This window comes from Chelonoidis abingdonii, chromosome 1 (genome assembly GCF_003597395.2).
Source record: "Chelonoidis abingdonii isolate Lonesome George chromosome 1, CheloAbing_2.0, whole genome shotgun sequence".
Classification (NCBI taxonomy): Eukaryota; Metazoa; Chordata; order Testudines; family Testudinidae; genus Chelonoidis; species Chelonoidis abingdonii.
This window is the reverse complement of record NC_133769.1, coordinates 233423987-233442852: the sequence shown is the minus strand read 5'-3', so window position 1 is coordinate 233442852 and position 18866 is coordinate 233423987. Positions and strand designations below refer to the sequence as shown.

The window sequence follows — 18866 nt, the reverse complement described above, 5'->3', positions numbered from 1 at the left end:
CAGGGAGGGCAATGAAAACAGGGCTACTTATTGCAATGGTTATTCTTCAAGATGATTGTACCTACACATGACCAGAGCACTGGAGTCAGAGAACTTTGCCTAGAAGTACCTGTAGGGGTGGTGATCACATTTTACAGCTTAACCCCTCCCTGGCCATATAAAGGCACTGCTGCCCCAACCTGCCATTTCCTTTGCACTGAATGTCAGAAGCAGAGACTCTAATATAGAAGGGATGGAGGGTGGGTTGTGGGATACATGGCTGCATCACATCTCCAAAAACAGTTACAGTAAGTAACCCTTTTTTTCCCCAGTAGATACCACCATACGTTCCACTCACAAGCAGTGACTCATAAGCAGTAGCCGCAGTAGGTAGGGATTGACATCTATTTAAAAAGGACCGCAGGATTGCCTTCCTCATGTTTGCACATAATGGCACAGTAGTTTGTAAATGTATGTACAGAGGACCAAGTGGCCACCTTGCAAATGTCCAAAATGGGAATGTCACTTGACACCTCTCACCTGGGCTCTTGTAGAATGAGCTTGGGGAAGTAGTCTGAGCAGCAGTCTGTCATGATGCAGGAAGCTATCCACCCAGAGATTGCCGGGGAAGAGTCTGCTTGACACTTCATTTGGACTGCATATGACACAGACGAGGTGAGGAACGAAAGGGTTTAGTTCTATCCATGGAAAAAAGCTAGATATTGCCTGACACATCCAATGTTTGAAGACGCTGCCCCACTGCGGCTAAATGCAGCTTAGGAAAAAACCACGGGTAGAGATAAAATTTCTTTGGTTCAATTTAAATTGAGAAACCATTGTAGGCAAACATTTAGGGTACATCCACAGGGTCGCTTTGTCTTTGGAAAACTGCATGTAAGGAGGCTCTGCCATTTAAGGCCTGCAATTCACATGCTCTCCTTGCATTGTTACCAGGAAGGCAGTTTTCTGACACAGAAGGAAGAGAGAGGAAGTTGCCAGGGGCTTGAATGGAGGCCCCATAAGAACTTCTTGGACCAGGTGGAGCCTGTTCTTTCACTGGAAGGGAGAGACAAGTGACTCCTTTCAAGAGCACCAACTTCTTCTGGACGGGTGGATGAAATATCGAAATTGCCACCAGGTGCATTCTCAGTGAACTTAATGCGAGATCTGAAGACTGAAGGTGTAACAGATACTCAAAGATGTCCTGGATACAAGCCAGCTTAGGTTGAACTCCCTGGACCATACTGAGAATTGCTTCCACTTAGCCATATAAGTTGCTCTGGTGGCAGTTTTTCCTACTATTCAGCAGTACTTGCCAGATTGCCTCCAAACATTGTTCCTCCTCTTCATCTAACCATGCAGCATCCATGCTGTGAGATGCAGGTCAGGATGAAGAGGCAGGTTGAGGGCAGCAAACCAAACCAATCATTGGGATTTAAGGCAGGGAGGATTGTTGCTAGAGTTATTATTCGGAATCACACATATCTGATGTATGTATTGAGGTCATAGAGGTTGAAACTAGGTCTCACCCCCCTGGGAACCAGGAAATACCAAAAGTAGAATCCGTGTTCCCAATGCAGCAGAGGAACCTCCTTTATAGCTCCAAAAAGCTAGTAGTGGTACCAAGCTTGATGATGGTGTCTGCTGTCAGACCAGGGACAGTACCAAGGGGTGCACCTGCATTGGGGAGGCCTTCAGTGCTAGGTCCAGAAGATGTCAGCCTCAACTTCATCAACTGCAGCCCAGGAGATGTGGGCTGTGGTGCTGGCAAACCTAGTGGCTCTACCATGCAGCCTGACGTTATCAAGGGTACAATGGAGGATGAAGTGGTAGATGCCATGGCCCTGAAGGACTCCAGAACCAAAGGAGAGTCCAGAGCCAAAAGGTATAGTGCGTCAGATGTTGCTTGGTATGTCGCTGGTGTGGAAGCAGTTGGCACTGATTCTGTTGGTACCGGCCTCAATGGATGCCACATAGCTGGAACCAGAGTCAACGGTACCAGCTCTTAAACTCAAAGTGGTACTGGGGAGCAGTTAAATGGACCTAATCCCTCCCACGTGCCAGAAGTAGTACGGGGTGGAAGAGTCTCCTCAAGCTCTGGAATAATCCCAGTTGGATTTATGTGACCACTTCTTTAGCATACTTGAGGAGGGTGAAGTAGTTCTTCTCTGTCTGTGGGAACCAAATGTGGAGTGGCCTCACCTGCCAGATCCCAGCTGACTGCTGGTATGACACGGGTCTTGTGCCAAAGCGGGCCTCATGGCCTGCTCCAGAAGGTGCTGCTTCAACTATAAGTCCCTCAGCACCCGCGTCCTCTTTGTAAACGACTTACAGATGGGGCACCACTCATTGATGTGTCCCTCCCTGAAACACAATAAGTATCTTGTGTGAGGATCACTGTTGGGGATGCCCCCTTACATGACGGACAATGCTTGAACACTGGTGAGGGCATCAAACAAGGCAGCCAATTAGTTAGATTTACTTAGAGCAACACTAAACCAAACCTAAGATACTACTATAACTATGTACTAGAAAAAAGTCACAGGTAACTAAGCATGAAGAGAAAGAATATCATAGCTACTCTAACCACAGGCATTGAGAAGGAACTGACAGGAGTCAAGGCAATGCTGTCATCTTTAAACAGCCATGGGAGCGGCTAAGGCCACAAGACACGAGTGCCACCCCGCCTGTTACTGCACAGCAAAGTTCTCTGACTCTGGTGTGCTGGGCACACACTCACCTACATGAAATACACATCTGCACTTACTCTAAGAACAGAGTTTTCATGTTGTTAACGAGTACATGAGCACTGAGTAGGATGATTTATCTGCAGTATGAACGGCGGAGGAGATGGTACAGGCAACAGATATTCAAATAATGGAACCAAAGTTGCAAGATTAATTACTGGTCTTGGAAGCTTGTCTTCTATACTCACCGAAGCGTACTGACTATAAATGTATGGCAGGGGAATATATGCTATTAGCATATGAATAAAAGGCACTGGGGCAGATGTGATGGCATACTAAATTGTAATCCTTTAAGCCCAAAGTGCACTTGTACCAGCTAACTATATCGATATTGGAATAGTAGTAATTTTAGAAACATTCAAAAGCAGATAAACAAAGCCTATTCTTAAATAATACATAGTTAGCAAGGATGTGTTGAAAATGCATATAAAATTGTCTAAAATAAGCAAAGTATTCTGTAACACATATTAATACAAATTTGTACTCTACAGGACCTCAACCCAAAAATCTGAATTTTTTTTTCAGACTAATGAATTCAGACTTACCTCACGCCAGTGAGGCAGATAACCATAAAGCTTCACTTTCTTCCCATTTTAGTCTATTAACACCCTAAGTTAATAAATAAACCCCTTTAAAAAAGTCACACTCTCTCTCTCTCTTCCCCCCTCCCCACCTTTTATACCGTTGAAGTTGAACTGACATTCACTATAGACCCAATTCTGGAAATACAATAACACTTCCATTTAAAATCAAGTTGGGTGTACAAGTTGTCATGCCAGATATAAAAGTTTCTAAAACTACAGTTTATTACACATCATGGAATTATTTTGTTGCAAAGCAGCAAAGACTAAAACCCTTCCTGTTTGTGTATATCATCAACTAACTAAAAATTATTTTATTGTGCTTTTTAAAAACATTAATTCCCTGCAAAGTTTTCCTGTGTGGATTTGGCTCCCTTTTTTAAAAAAACTACAGAAGTTGAAAATTGCTACCAATCACACTCACTAATAACTTTTGAGAACATTTTTTGAAACATCACTGGCTCGCTGTGGCCTTGAATGAATCTTATCACTGCTATGTCAATGTCATTTGATGGAAACAATTTATTTTACATAGCTGAAATTTATTGACGTAAGAAATGTCAAGAGGTTTTCAGTGAGCTCCTATCCAATTTCAGGATAATTTACTGCAAAATACTGCAGTTTTAAACAGTTTCCAGGGCCAATCTTGTAGTCTGCTATTAACTGCTCTGAAGGCATCTCTAACCTCATATCACACAACAGCAATTGATAGAGTGGCACCAAAAGGAGTCTAATCCAATCTCTTTCCATTAGAGGATGACTATATAAGGTCCCTCAAGAGTGGGTGGGAGAGAAAAATAAGGGCATTACTAAAGGATTTCTCAGCTACAGGGAAAACACTTCATCCATCTTCCGGAAAAATGATTATTCTACTGTGATGCATAAAATACTTAGATACCTGTAGCAGGATCTTATTGGGACGATAAGGGCTGGGATTCCATACGCTTAACACACAAGTTTTTAATGATACCATCAGACTCTTCAGTTAAACTGAAGCTCCGCATTATTCCAAATTCCTTTTCCTATGTACATTTCATGTATCTCTGATGTAAATTCATGTCCACTCGTCCAGGTGCTGAGTATCTTAGCTAAGAACGAGATAAGGATCATGGGATGGGTGCAAAAAAGCCTCAAAGCAAAATCTATCTACACACACACACACACACACCCCTACCCCTCTGCATTGATTATTATACATGGATTTTTGCTTTTATTATTTTTTGAATTTTAACAAACTCAAACAATCCTAAAAGGAAACCAAAGTTATTTCAATTATTATTTTTCCCATGCTGGGGCATGTAAACTTAAAAGACCCCAAACAACCTACAACAGTAAAACTAGACAGACTTAAAAGTACAGAATTATGTGTCCTTCTCAAATAACCAATATAAGGTCCAGATCCTTTCAACACTTATACATGTGCTTAACTTTCCACACAGTAGTTCCACTGAAGTCAATAGAACTCACGACATGGAAATTTAAGCAGGTGTGTAATTCTTTAAAGGATCAGGGCCTACAGGTAAGCACATTATGGCTTGCAAAATCAAAACTAGTAAAGTACTATACTAGTCTGTTGCATGCCCCTCTTAATCTTGATTATTTTGGACATTCCGCAAAAACAATAGTTTCAATTTTTTTCCTACACATGTAAATAGTAAAATATTTTCAGAGATAGAAGTATTTTTTTCTTGGCATGATCATAGTGTCAATAAATTAAGACATTATTTTCCTATACCACAAACAACTTAAGACAATGCACTAAAATTTAAGCTAAAAACAAACAAAATAATCACATTCCAATGACGCATCTACTCCATACTGAATATATAGTACAGACCAGTGTGGTAAGCTGTATCAAGTTTCAGCAGGGCTTATCAGCAGGTATGAAGCTCTAATCAGTGAATGTATTTTTGAAAGAATACATGTATTATTTTTCTCTATTACAACTATGACCATTGCATCTATCCTCTCATCCCACTGTTAGAAAAGCAGACCCTAGATACACTTGGAAGCACTTAAAATACAACTCAGTAGTTAAACTGGTCACTTGGTTTCTCACTGAGCTAATATCTGGCAATTAAAACACTGTCGTCTTAAGCTACTTCTACATTCTTATCTCTAAAATTTGCAGACACTGAAGTATTATGTGAGGTGTAGCCTCTCAGAGAGAGCAGACAAAGCACAAATGTCCTTCACTGTGGCCAAAATAGCTATGAAACTTAAGCTTTCTTGTAGTATAAAGGGTTAATATTAGTCTAACCCCTTTTTTGGTACTGCAGTAACTATGTTCACACATTGCTTTTTTAAAACAATAATAAATAATAATAAGTGATAGCTAGACTACTTATCTGTGGCCACTATAAGGAGAACCAAAATAAATTCTATTGTTGCCCTATACATAAGATTGAGACTCCTTTTATAGCAAGGAGGCACCTGAAATCAGAACATAGGTGCCCCTCCCTTTCCCAGCTATGAACTCATGTGTTTACATCACAGGGCAAGAGCATTTTCACTCCACTCACAATATTATTTTGGCTCAAGTTCTCTTCCCACATTACATAGCCTTTGTAGTGGAACATACACATACAAAAAGAAGCACAAACAGTAAAATACAAAAACTATTCTTAATCATCTTACTTCAGCGATCATTTTTAGCCCCAAGCTTGTCCAAGCAACAGGAATCTAGGCATCAATTGAACTCACTAGATAAAACATGAGTTACCGCTAGATCCATGATAAAATCGTGATACTTGGCAACACAGTGTTCAATCAGGGTGGATTGACTTAAATCAAAGTGACTTAAATCACTGATTTTAATCATGATTAAAATCAGCAAGCAGGAAAACTTTATTTAAAAATCAGTTTTAACAGTGTTTTGCATTTGTACTTTTTAGTTATTTTCCTTAAGGAAGACTGATTCTCATTAGTTGGTATCCATACATGTGGATTTACAACTAAATATAGCCTTTAAATTTGGTGATGGTTTTTGCTAACCAGGACAATGTGTTATATCTGGTAACATTATTTAAGCTTACCTTAATAAAAAAATATGCAGCTGAATAAATGTTATGTTAGAAAACTGTGAATGATGCATTTTGTATTTACTAGATGATGATAATATTTTACTTGTAATTTGTGTCAAGTTCCATTTGGATGTAAATTCAAATTCAATTAACAATACTCAAAAACAGTATTTCATTTTTTTTATTAAATAAAACTACCTTAAAAAGTGCTTGCTACATAAAAAAAGTTTAGCAAAACATGTTTTGCATTTAAAACTAATTGATTTCTCAAACAGTACAGTGTAGTTAATGAACTGAACTGATAATTTGTGGTCACTACATTATCCTAGATCTCACCCTTTCACACCTAGTATTTACTGATTTATTTTGCTCTTCCAATCTGTTTTCCTACTTTTCCAACTCCCAACCAGTTTCTTAACTTTTAATGAATTAATCATTGAACAGAACAAGTTGAATAAACTGAAATAAAGAAAATATTCTTTCTATACCTTCAGAAGAGGCTACTGATGTCAAAAGCTTGTTTAGCATTTCAACATACTCAGGTTCCAGGTGCTTAAGCATTGACTGCGGTGATTTGAGTCTCTTTAAAACTTGGCAGCAAACAAGTACTATAAATTATTTTAATAGATCAGAGTTAGTTTAGGCCTTAACATAGGCTATCAATTTAAAATCCAATTTTAAATTGGATTTTTTGTTTTTTTAAATAAAACCAATTTAAAAAAAAATTATCGATTTTTACCCACTCAGGTCATATCTTGCTACTGAACCAACTAAATATGCAGAAGTAAGCTTAAAAACTATGCTTACCACATCCAAATCTGCACATAAACTGTGAAAACAAAAACACAGGTATTTTATGATTCAAGGAATTACATTAGTGATCTAAAAGTAAGTCCTATGTAACTGATGCAGTGGTTTAGATGGTAGAAACAACCATGCACTTAATCTTCAGTTTGGTATACACAACCTGTCAACCCATTGCTCTTAGCATGCAAGTAAAGAGCACTTACACAGAAATTTGTGCCCTATCTTGGAATCACAGAAATGTAGGGCGTAAGGGACCTTGAGAAGTCATTTAGTCCATCCTCCTGTGCTGAGGCAGGACCAAGTATATCTAGACCATCCGTGACAGGTACTTGTCTAACCCGTGCTTAAAAACTGCTCCCTTGATAAGTTATTTCAATACTCACTATCCTTATACTTAGAAGCTTTTTCCTGCTATCTGACCAAAGTCTCCTTTGCTGCAGATTAAGCCTACCGTCAGTGGACATGGAGAACAATTTACCACCATCTTCTTTATAACAGTCCTTAACATATTTGAAGACTTATCAGGTCATCCCTCAAGTCTTCTTTTCTCAAGACTAAACATGCCCAGTTTAACCTTTCCTCATAGGTCAGGTTTTCTAAACCTTTTATCTCCTCTTGACTCTCTCTATTTTGTCCTTGACTTTCCTAAAGCGTGGTGTTCAAAACTAGACACAGTACTTCAGCTGAGGATTCACCAGTGCCACAGAGTGGGACAATTACCTGCTGAATCTCACATACAACACTTCTGTTAATAAACCCCAGAATATCAGCCTGTATTACAATGACGATTAATATTCAACTTCTGATCCACTATAACCCTCAGATTCTTTTCAGCAGTACTACTGCCCAGCCAGTTTTCCCCCATTTTTATTTGTACATTTGATTTTTAATTCCTTAGTGCAGTACTTTGAACCTGTCTTTATTGAATTTCATCTTGTTGATGTCAGACCATGTTTAAGCCTTCCCCCACAAAAGCCTAAAATAAAACAAAATCCCATTTTTGTGTCTCAAAATTTTTTCAGCTGCACAAATGGTGGAGTATAACAAACTGAGATGGTTATAACTAACTGGCTAGTGCTGCTTCTTAGTGTCCCGCATCTCTAGTGCCAGGAGATCACAAGCAGCAATTCGGGAGGAAGAGAGAGGAGAGCCATAAACAGTATGGAAAATTAATGGCTGAACCATTTTAAAAGTTCCAGTCCAACTTCCCACATTGACTCTCAGCTGCAAAAATTAGGTTTATTAACAGCTGCAGAGGTCTATCAACTTTGTGTAACAGTCACAAGGTTGTTCAACTAATTTTTTTTTCAGTGACTGCAGTAAGAGGTTAAAAAGAGACTGTAGATACCAGATAAAGCATCTCTGTACTCATGAGAGGAAACAAACAGGAGGAAAAAAAGCACACCAATCACAACACACAATGAATTAGCATCCCACGGCCAAACTAAAAGTGTCGAACAATAGACAATTTGAGCTGCTTCTGGTTTTACAATGGAGCCTTGTGAACTTCCAGAAGCAGCATATTTCACTTATAACGTACTGTACATCCCCATACAAGCTTTCAATCACATGTGGTATGCAACTGGAGAAAACCACATTTAATTTTAAGGCTACAAAACGTTTTATGGTCCCACCCCTACCCCCTGCTAAGCAGAACCTTGTTAAACAAAAGAACAGTGTGTTCGTTTGAGAAAAAACACACACACACACACAAAAACCACACCCCCACATACCCTTTACTTTTAATTAGAAATCCTGATCTAAACTAGTTATTGGGGGGGGGGGGAGGAGGTAGGGAGGGAAGGAGAGAAAATGGAGATTTTGGGGACTAAATACTAACAACAAATTCAGGGTTGTTTTGTTTTGTTTTTTTTAAAAAAAGACAGAGTAATGTTCTAGACCGTTAGTTTTCTGAAAGGGGAGCCTCAAATCATGGATCCTGTGATTCTTTCTTTCTTTGCACAGGTGCACCAGTAGGGGCCACCACAAACCCAATTAAACAAGCAGTCAGGTATATATTCCAACTATGTTCAAATTCTCTTTTCAGTTTAAGGTGGAATTAGAGCCTCCAGCAAGTCCAGGCCAACACTTGCCCAAAAAAGTCAAAATGAGGAACAGTGCTGAAGTCTGCGGAAGCTCTTTTATACATTAGCCACCGTTTCTCATGTAATTTCTCATTCAGTTTGAAACTCATCACCAAACTCACAGGTCACAAGGCAAGGACAAGAGATAGGTACCATCAGGGCTGCTGGCGGGGGGGGGCAGGCAAGTGGAGCAATTTGCCCCAGGCCCCACAGGGGCCCTCACGAGAATATAGTATTTATAGTATTGCAACCTTTTTGTATGGAAGGAGACCCCAAAATTATTTTGCCCCAGGCCCACTGAATCCTCTGGGCAGCCCTAGGTACCATATATGATTAATATTTCCTATGCACTTGGAGAGATCACCTCAACATTAAGCTAGCAGAATTCCTAGTTAAATGTTTCCCAGGTAGGGACCTACCAAATTCATGGCTGAGAAAAACATGTCACGGACTGTGAAATCTGGTCTTTTGTGTGCTTTTACCCTATTCTATGAAACCAGAGTTTCTCAAATCCTGACCCAAAAGGGAATTGGGGGTGAGGGGAAGAGGGGTCACAAGGTTATTTTCGGGGGGTCGTAGTATTGCCCCCTTACTTCTGCACTGTCTTCAGAGCTCAGCAGCTGAAGAGCGGCAGCTGTCGGCCGGGCACCCAGCTCTGAGGGCAGCACCCAGACAGCAGCAGTGCACAAGTAAAAGTGGTAATATTATACCTTGGACTCTTATTTCTGCACTGCTGCCTTCAGAGTTGGGCAGCCAGAGTGGCGGCTGCTGGCCGAGGGCCCAGCTCTGCAGGTAACAGCGCAGAAGTAGGGGTGGGAATACCCATACCATGCCATCCTTCTTTCAGTTCTGCCTTCAGAGCTGGGCTCTCAGCCACAAGCCACTGCTCTCCAGCTGCCCAGCTCTAGAGGCAGTGCCACCACCACCTGAAGCAGCGCAGAAGTAAGGGTAGCAGTACTGCAACCCTCTGCCCCTACAATAACCTTGCAACCCTCCCACACCTCCTTTTCGGGTCAGGACCCCTTAAATTACACCACCATGAAATTTAAGATTTAAATAGCTGAAATCATATTTATGGATTTTTAAAATCCTATGACTGTGAAATTGACCAAAATGGACCATGAATTTGGTAGGGCCTTATTCCCAAAGGACGACAGAAGTTAGAGGAGAGCCTCATTACTCCTCAATATTCCTTTACAGATGCTCTGGCAGCTGATCTAAAGGTTCATCTCTGTCAGGACAAACCAGCAGAAGCTATTTTATTTTACAAACAATTCCTTACATCCTTCTTCCCTCTTTAAGCTACCAGGGTCCTCAAACAACTGCACAGAGGGTAACAGCAACTGCCCTCCCCTACCACCAAACTGTATGCCAACTTTAATGAACGGCAAGCTTTTTTCTTAAAATGGCAATTAGCCACATGGGACAGATTTCAAGATACAAGGTTCTGTTGACCATACGTATTGATCATAAAAGATATTACTAGGGTTTAACTGCTATAAAATGCCACTTACATTTCATTTACAGGATGATTTTGTTCTGCTTCAAGTAACAATTTCAAAAGGAGCAGCCCTGCCAGTTCAAGCTAACAGACTAGTTTCAGAATTAATGTTATATTACTTCACTGAAATAATTTTGAAGAGACAGGGCACAAATCAGACACAATTTGTGATTCCCTGTAGTTGTGCCCCAATTTTATCAACATACGTGTGTAACCCACTAATTTTTCCTACATTTTTAAAGGTGAAGAGGACATTAAAGGGACAGGAAAGAATGGTTAATTTGATCCAGTTTTAGCAGCTCCTCTCAGATACATTCAAGAAAGTAGAACTAAAAGCAAAGCAAAATCATTAAAAAAAGACATATCAAGCCAGGTATAGCAGTAAAATGGTAGCTCCTTACGGCCAACAGTATGTTCTAGCAGTACTGCAAGATATGAAATCTGCAATAATCTTCTAACTTCCCCCCCAAGGGTTCTAGTTTACCCTGAGATGCACTTTAGTATGTCATGCCAGCACTAAATATTAACAGAGGAACATCTTGCATGTGGAGCATTGTACACTAACAGTTACATGCCAATTCTTTCTTTTACAACTACTCCTTATGGTCAACAGGATGTTGAATATTTGTCTCTTGTAATTTTGTCTTTCCAAAATACATTCCTTCCCCACAAGAACTTTCTTCCTTATTTATTATTTCTAGTGCAGTAGGAACTAGAGACCCCAAATTAGATCAGACCTCGTTGCACTAGGCACCGCACACTCGCAGCAAGATACAGTTCCTGCCCTACAACCTGTGGCCTACGGGCCACACGCAGTCCATCAGGGTAATCCACTGGTGGGCTGCGAGACCGTTTGTTTACATTGACCATCTACAGGCACAGCCAACCACAGCTCCCATTGGCTGGGAACAGCGAACTGCAGCCACTGGGAGCTGCAGACGGTCAATGTAAACAAACTGTCTTGCAGCCCGCCAGCCAGGGCCAGTGTAACCACTACGCGAACTAGGGTCTAGGGCGCCAAGATTTGGGGGCACCAAAAAGCGGTGTCCAGTGTCACGGGAGCCAGCTGGCCAGGGCAGGGCGGGGAGCGAGGCCTCCATAACAAACCTGCCCCCACACTGAGGGGCGCCACGCAGGACTGTCAGTGGGAGCCTGCAGTGGAGCAAGGAGACAGCCAGCCGGATGTGGTGTCCAGCGTGGCCGAGGGACGGAGCCCTTGGGGGAGGCAGGATGTTGAGGGAGGTAGGCTTTGCCCTCCAATGGGCCACGCTTGGGGTCGGGTGCAGCAGCCTCCTGGAGCGAGGGAAAGTGAAACTGAACCTTGCAGAGTGACAGAGGTGAAAGGGCTGGCACAGGTTCCGCTTCCAAACACAGACTCCCCACCCGGTGGCACTGTGACAATGCAGGGAGCTGGCCCTGATGCCCAGGAAGAGCCTCACCTGCTCCTTGGGAGAGCCTGGCTCTGCTCTCCTTGCCCCTGGGTCCCCCCCGGAGGGTGAAGTACTCAGAACCTGGGAATGTTTCGAGACCCTGCAAGCTGGGTGCACTCTCAGCCTCTTCCTTGCTCATAGGTTCCCCTGGGCCAGAACGGACAGTTGTGATAATTTCTTCTGACCCCCTTGTATTAATTCTAATGAACAATGCCACATTATGCAGTATTCATTTTTGAACGTTTACAATAAGCAATACTCAGGTGGGGGCGGGGGGGGAGGAAGGGGAAGGAGGAGAGGGGGTGCAAGATGGAAGTTTCGTCTAGAACAGAAAATATCCTTGCACCGGCCCTGCCGCCAGCGGATTACTCTGACAAGCTGTGTGCGGCCTGTGAGTGCAGGTTGCCCACCACCAGTCTAAAGAGACAACACAGATAAAGAGTGAGAAAGTATTGCTGTCCATCCACATTTTACACATGGGGAACGGAGGCACACAAAGATTAACTGACTTGGCCGAAGCCCCACATGTAATCTGTGGCAGAACTAAGAACAGAACCCAGATATCCTGAATCCAAATGCAGTGCCTTAACGTTAGAGAGGATAGTGTTTTAGTTATCTTATAATGAGCACACATAGGATTCTTCATCTACAAATCTCAAATACATTTTAAAAGTAGTACCATTTATCTACATTTTACAGCTAAGGAAATAGAAACAGAGACAAGCAACTTGCCCAATGTCCCATGCAGCAAATCAATGACAAAAAATACTGACATTAATCTTGATGTGTTGCTACACTAGACCAGGAAGCATGGACCTCCCACAAGCAACAACTCCTCCTGTATTCAGAGAATAACATGAACTGACTCTCTCCCAAAATTTTTATTTATTTGAAAGGGTGTTATAAAAAAAAGCAAGCAACGTGCAAGAGTATAAAGTGTTGTTTAAACATCAGACACCCCATTTTAGACAGTTAAGTGATAAGTTCACTGTAGACAGTTAGTGTGGAAGACATTCTCCATCAAAGGTTTAAAATATTAGCTCAAATGTGGGGTGCAAGCTATGAGAGGAGATTCTAATAAGTGTGGTCTAATCTTCTGTCAAATCCAAAAAATTACCATTAAAACGTCTTATTTTTCATTCTGAAGGCCTTTACTGATTCTTGCTAAACTTTGTTGGTTTAGGAAAGTCACAAGGGATTCAACACTAGCATGTTCAACTCTCTTTAAACGTTGGGTAAGTATTACTGCTTTCTATCAGAGGGATAGCCGTGTAAGTCTGGATCTGTAAAAGCAGCAAAGAATCCTGTGGCACCTTATAGACTAACAGATGTTTTGGAGCATGAGCTTTCATGGGTGAATACCCACTTCGTCAGATGCATGTAGTGGAAATTTCCAGGGGCAGGTATATATATGCTAGCAAGCTTAGAGATAACGAGGTTAGTTCAATCAGGGAAGAGTGAGGCCCTGTTCTACGAGTTGAGGTGTGAAAACCAGGGAGAGAAACTGGTTCTGTAGCTGGCAGCATTCACAGTCTTTGGTTTAATCCTGAGCTGATGGTGTCAAATTTGCAGATGAACTGAGGCTCAGCAGTTTCGTTTGAGTCTGGTCTTGAAGTTTTTTTGCTGCAGGATGGCCACTTTAAGGTCTGCTATAGTGTGGCCAGGGAGGTTGAAGTGCTCTCTAACGGTTTTGTATATTGCCTGGTGGTCCATTTATCTTTTTCCGTAGAGATGGTCCAGTTTGGCCGATGTACATAGCAGAGGGGTATTGCTGGCAGTATGAATGGCGTTATTACATTGATGGACTACCAAATCAGCCACACCATCACGTCGTCATTCACCTGCACGTCCACAGTGAAGATTGCCTCATATGCCAGCAATGCCTCTGCTAGTACATCGGCCAAACTGGACAGTCCTCTACAGAAAAGGATAAATGGACAACAAATCAGTATTAGGAATGACAACAAAAACCTGTAGGAGAGCACTTCAACTCCCTGGCCAAACTATAGCGATCTTAAGGTGGCCATTCTGGCAGCAAAAAAACTTCAGGACCAGACTTCAAAAGAGAAAACTGCTGAGCTTCAGTTCATCTGCAATTTGACACCATCAGCTCAGACTAAATGGATTGTGAATGACTTGCCAACTAACAACACAGTTTCTCTCCCTTGGTTTTCACACTCAGCTGCTAGAACAGGGCCTCATCCTCCTGATTGAGCTAACCTATTACTCTCTAGTGCTTCATATATATACCCGCCCCTGGAAATTTCCACTACATGCATCTGATGAAGTGGGTATCACCCACGAAAGCTCATGCTCCAAAACATCTGTTAGTCTATAAGGTGCCACAGGATTCTTCGCTGCTATTACTGCTTTGGGGTCTCAGCTGGAGATCCTGAGGAAGCAAGTACTGCTTCTCCATTTGCTTTTGTAAAAAGAGAGCAACATATCTTGGATCGGCAAATGACAATTTTCTTCTTAGGTTCAGTAAGATATGCAAAGAGTATCTTTCAAATTAGGCCAGATTGATGTATCTCCTACTGTCCTGGCCAGAGAGCGGGCTCATTCTGGTTTACATAATTGTTGTTTAAGGATCACCGCGGTCCAAGTCTTAGTTATGGTAACTTTGAAGACGTGCACAACCACAGGAAACCCAGGCACCAATTAGTGTAAACTAAACTAATAGGATCAATTAATCTCAGCATTTTGTAGACCCAGTAAGTTAATATAACAAGTAGTCCATTGTGGTCAATTACCGAATAGTTTATTTTTCACTTATTTACCCATAAGTCCCTTTGCATCACGCAACTGGACATGGTTGATTAAGGAAATGTAAGTCAAGTCTAGTACGGGAAAGAAAAATGAGTTCTGTGCTTTTTAAATTGCTTTTGTTGTATGAATTTGTTGCTCAGTGTGTCCAAAGGTATTCAAAAGACAACAGTCTTTGAAGTGTAATGTATCTCCAGCAGGTTTCATCTGATACTACAAGACAAATTTATTTTCATTTGGTCTTTCAGAGTGCTTTCACTAGCAGACATATAACCATTTGCTATGTGCTAGTTGACAATAGCTCATTGTTTTAAGGAATGTTCTATAAGCCTGACATGAGATGGTAAAACTAAAGAGTGGTCTGAGTGACAAACAGCAATTATTATTCTAACAAGTCAGCATTACTTGCTTGGCTATTTTATTTTCAGTACTTGATACAGAAATAAAGATTTGAAAGGTTGATGTGATAGCCTTTGATCATTGGGGCCACTGAAATTCACTGCTAACCCCAAAGACTGAAGGGGAACAAGAAATAACTAATCAGCAAGGTAAGCTTCATCTCAGTCTCCAATTACATTCAGTATGTGTACATCCAAGATAGGAAAGATGAGTTATGATTCAGAATATTATCCTTACAATCATAATGATCAATAGTTTAAAATTATATGAATTTATTTAAAATAACCTTTGCCATCTTTAGGATCATTGTATAAGATCATGCTATTTGACGGCAATGGCAAGTTTCTCGATCATGCTAGTTTAATTCTGCGTTGGTGTCCAAAGTGCACTCAAATACAAAGTTCCTCATAGAAGTCGTTTTTCCACACTACTATGTTAAATCACTTAAAAATGGCTCTCACAAAAATATTTTGCATTTAAATAAATGATTCCTTAGTCCTTAGGTTAGCACACAACAGCTTCAATCCACAGATTTCTGGCATCCACGAATCCCCAAAGCTGTCACACACAGGAATAGATAGTTTAAAATACACTAGACCTCTCCTAAAGGCATTTACAGTTAATTAGCTGACCAGATCTTTCCATCATCCCCCAGTTTTTCCATCCAGTGAAAGTCCATACATGGACATGCAGCACTGTGATCCTAACCACTCAGCTCTCCTATCAATCCCTTAATCCCACAACTCTTTAAACTCAAAATTTCAAACAGAGTTTGCTTGGAAAATGTGTGTTTATGTGCACTCTATTGCACAAAAAGTCAAAAAAGAGAGACAAAGATTTTTAAAAATGGGTTCCTAAAAATTTAGCTCCTAAATCCATATTTTGGTGCCTAAACTGATTTTCAAGAATGCTAAACACCCAGCGTCAAGGTAATGATTAAATATTGGTGAAGGCTCCTATTTTTAGGCACCCATTTAAAAAAAAAAAAAGTCTTGACCACAGATTTCAATACAGTTATGTGGCATATGTAAAATATTTGTGCATATCTATCAAACATAAGGTGTTTGGATGTATGTTGTATACTTACCAAGAGAGTAGAATGCAGAGTCTGGTGACCTTATGAATAATCTTGGTGCCTATCACTGGATATTACACATCTGTCTATATACCTATCAATATCATTTACCCTCTTACTGGCTAGCTGACCTGCCCCTGTAACTCCTCAGAAAGAGAGGATGGTGGTATCTGGAACTAAAGGTTTGGAAGTCTACTTCCCATGTATGTATGTATGGTGATGACCATAGTGTTACAGCCCTGGATCACCACAGCTGCTTTTGTACAATAAGAATATAACAAAGAACAGTGTGGTGAAGAGTGGGGTTGCGTCCATAGCTCCCATGCACCTGGTCCCAGACATTATACATGTATCATAAGCCTCTCTCTCAAATCTGGACCTTAGCGTCCAAAATCTGGGTGCTTAGTATGAACCTCCAAGCTTAATTACCAGCTTGGATCTTATCTCGCTGCCACCAACCAGGAATCCATGCCTGGTACACTTGAGCCCCCCAAAACCTTCCCTGGGGAACCCCCAAGACTCAGATGCTTTGAGTCTCCAACAAAGGGAAATAAACCACTTCCCTTCCCTCTTCCTCTCCCACCCAGACTTTCCTCTCTGGGCTAACCTGAGAGTATTGATGCAATCTCTTTACATCACAATACCAAGACCGGACATACTGGGCAACTTCGGCAGGATATGACACTGAGACCGTCTTAAAAAACTTTGAAAGAACCATAGCTATTGTTACAGCAATCTCTGAAGACCAGTACAGGTAAGAGCTGAAGTCACACCCAGTGACCTTTAGACAGAGTGGCGGCTGAATGCCAAAGGACCAAATGAACGATTATAAAACTGTTTCAAAACAAGAACCAGATACGAAATGGGACTAACCCCCGATCATGGCTCGTCGGCGGTTCAGAACCCAAAAGTGGAAACCAGAATGGTCATTTCCCAAACACGCCTACTCGTTGGAAGCATATACACTGGAATCAGAACCAAGGTTCAATCCAATTGACCGAACTGCACTCCTCTGAAAATGAGCAGTTCTTGGAAGGTGTTCACTGAGGACATAACACGGTACATCTTAATGGAAAACCCAAAAATCATCACCGGCGGAGGCCAATTTGCGAGCCAAATGAGATGATATTCAAAAGCAAAGCTGCTGATAAGGGAATGAAACCCAGGTGGCACACCGACAATAAAACCCTACACCGAGGGCAACCCCAAAACCCCACTACAACCCAAAGGAACCACGACACCCTATCCTTGCCACACTACCCATTCAGTAACCTTACCTCAAACCCAGTGACCCGTAAGCTGGAAGATGCATAGATAGTGCTTAATGAAACTGGGACATATAAACGCAAACTGCCAAAAGAATCCCACCGGGGTGCAAGTCATTACACACCATCACAACCAAAGATTCCCCAGGCCCAGATACCTCTCAAATCCACCTTGGAGTTGAGAGGAACATTTGCAGACTGGGCGAAAAAGGGTACCGCGAGGAAGACATGGGGCACAAGTGTCAGCTATCTACCAGTACCTCGTGTGATCTCCAAAACCATCAACCACAAAGGCCAAAGTGACCATTTACCCCTTCATGTCACAAGCTGTGGACTGCCTACAGCTGAACTTGCCTGTCCAAGTACAAAAGGACTGGTCAGGAATGTGGACTTTTGCAGTCTATGACAATTATTCCATCCCATGCTACTGGGAAGACTTGGCCAACCCAGGTGAAGCGGGCCAAGAGAGTAGGAATGTTAAACGCCAGCCAAACCAGGCAAGCTTCGACCATTCCTGGGTTCGGAGCCGTCCACAGGAAAACCCGTCTGTGTTACCAGAGACCCAACAGAGGTAAGTGGACCCGCGTTCCCAATTGCCAATGGCTGAACCAGCCACAGCACCTCCAGTCTCAGGACCGGAAACTGGAACAGCAACCAGCACCAGCAGTTGCAACAACCACATCTTCAATCCCAACGCCAGAGGGGCCAGCGAGCCTAATTGGAAGAAGCAACAGACAACCATTACTGAAGGGCTCAGCCAGAGCTGCTGAAATACCCCCAGCGCACAGCGAGAGCGGTTCACTGGCAACGGAACACACCCATCACCATACATCATTCCAAGGGGACCAAGCCCAAGTCCACAGTCTGAGAAGAAACTAGGTATCCCAGCCTCAGGAACAGTTGCCAGACTGAGCAGGAAGCAGATGACAGCCTCAGAAAGGCTTGGGTGGTGGCACGGAGGCAACCACCACCTCTCAGCCTTTCTAACCGATCCCGGTTTGTTATAGACCAAGGACTTTTATACAAGGAAATTCTTTCTGGTGGACACCAGCAAGAATGGCAGCCAACAAACGGTTGGTGGTTCCAACTAAGTACCGGGGAAGCTCTTAAAGCTTAGCCCATATCATCCACAGTGGCCATGCTGCGTGTGAACAGACCCAAGAAAGATTGGGAAGTCCTCCACATGGGAGGTATGGGCAAGGAAGATGC

General features: G+C 42.0%; 1 protein-coding gene across 1 annotated transcript in view; it reads right to left on the bottom strand.

The window, feature by feature from the left end:
• The window catches only part of GPM6B (glycoprotein M6B), a 149430-nt gene that overhangs the window by 85091 nt on the left and 45473 nt on the right, over nucleotides 1-18866 (bottom strand). The gene's annotated exons all lie outside the window — the stretch shown is intronic.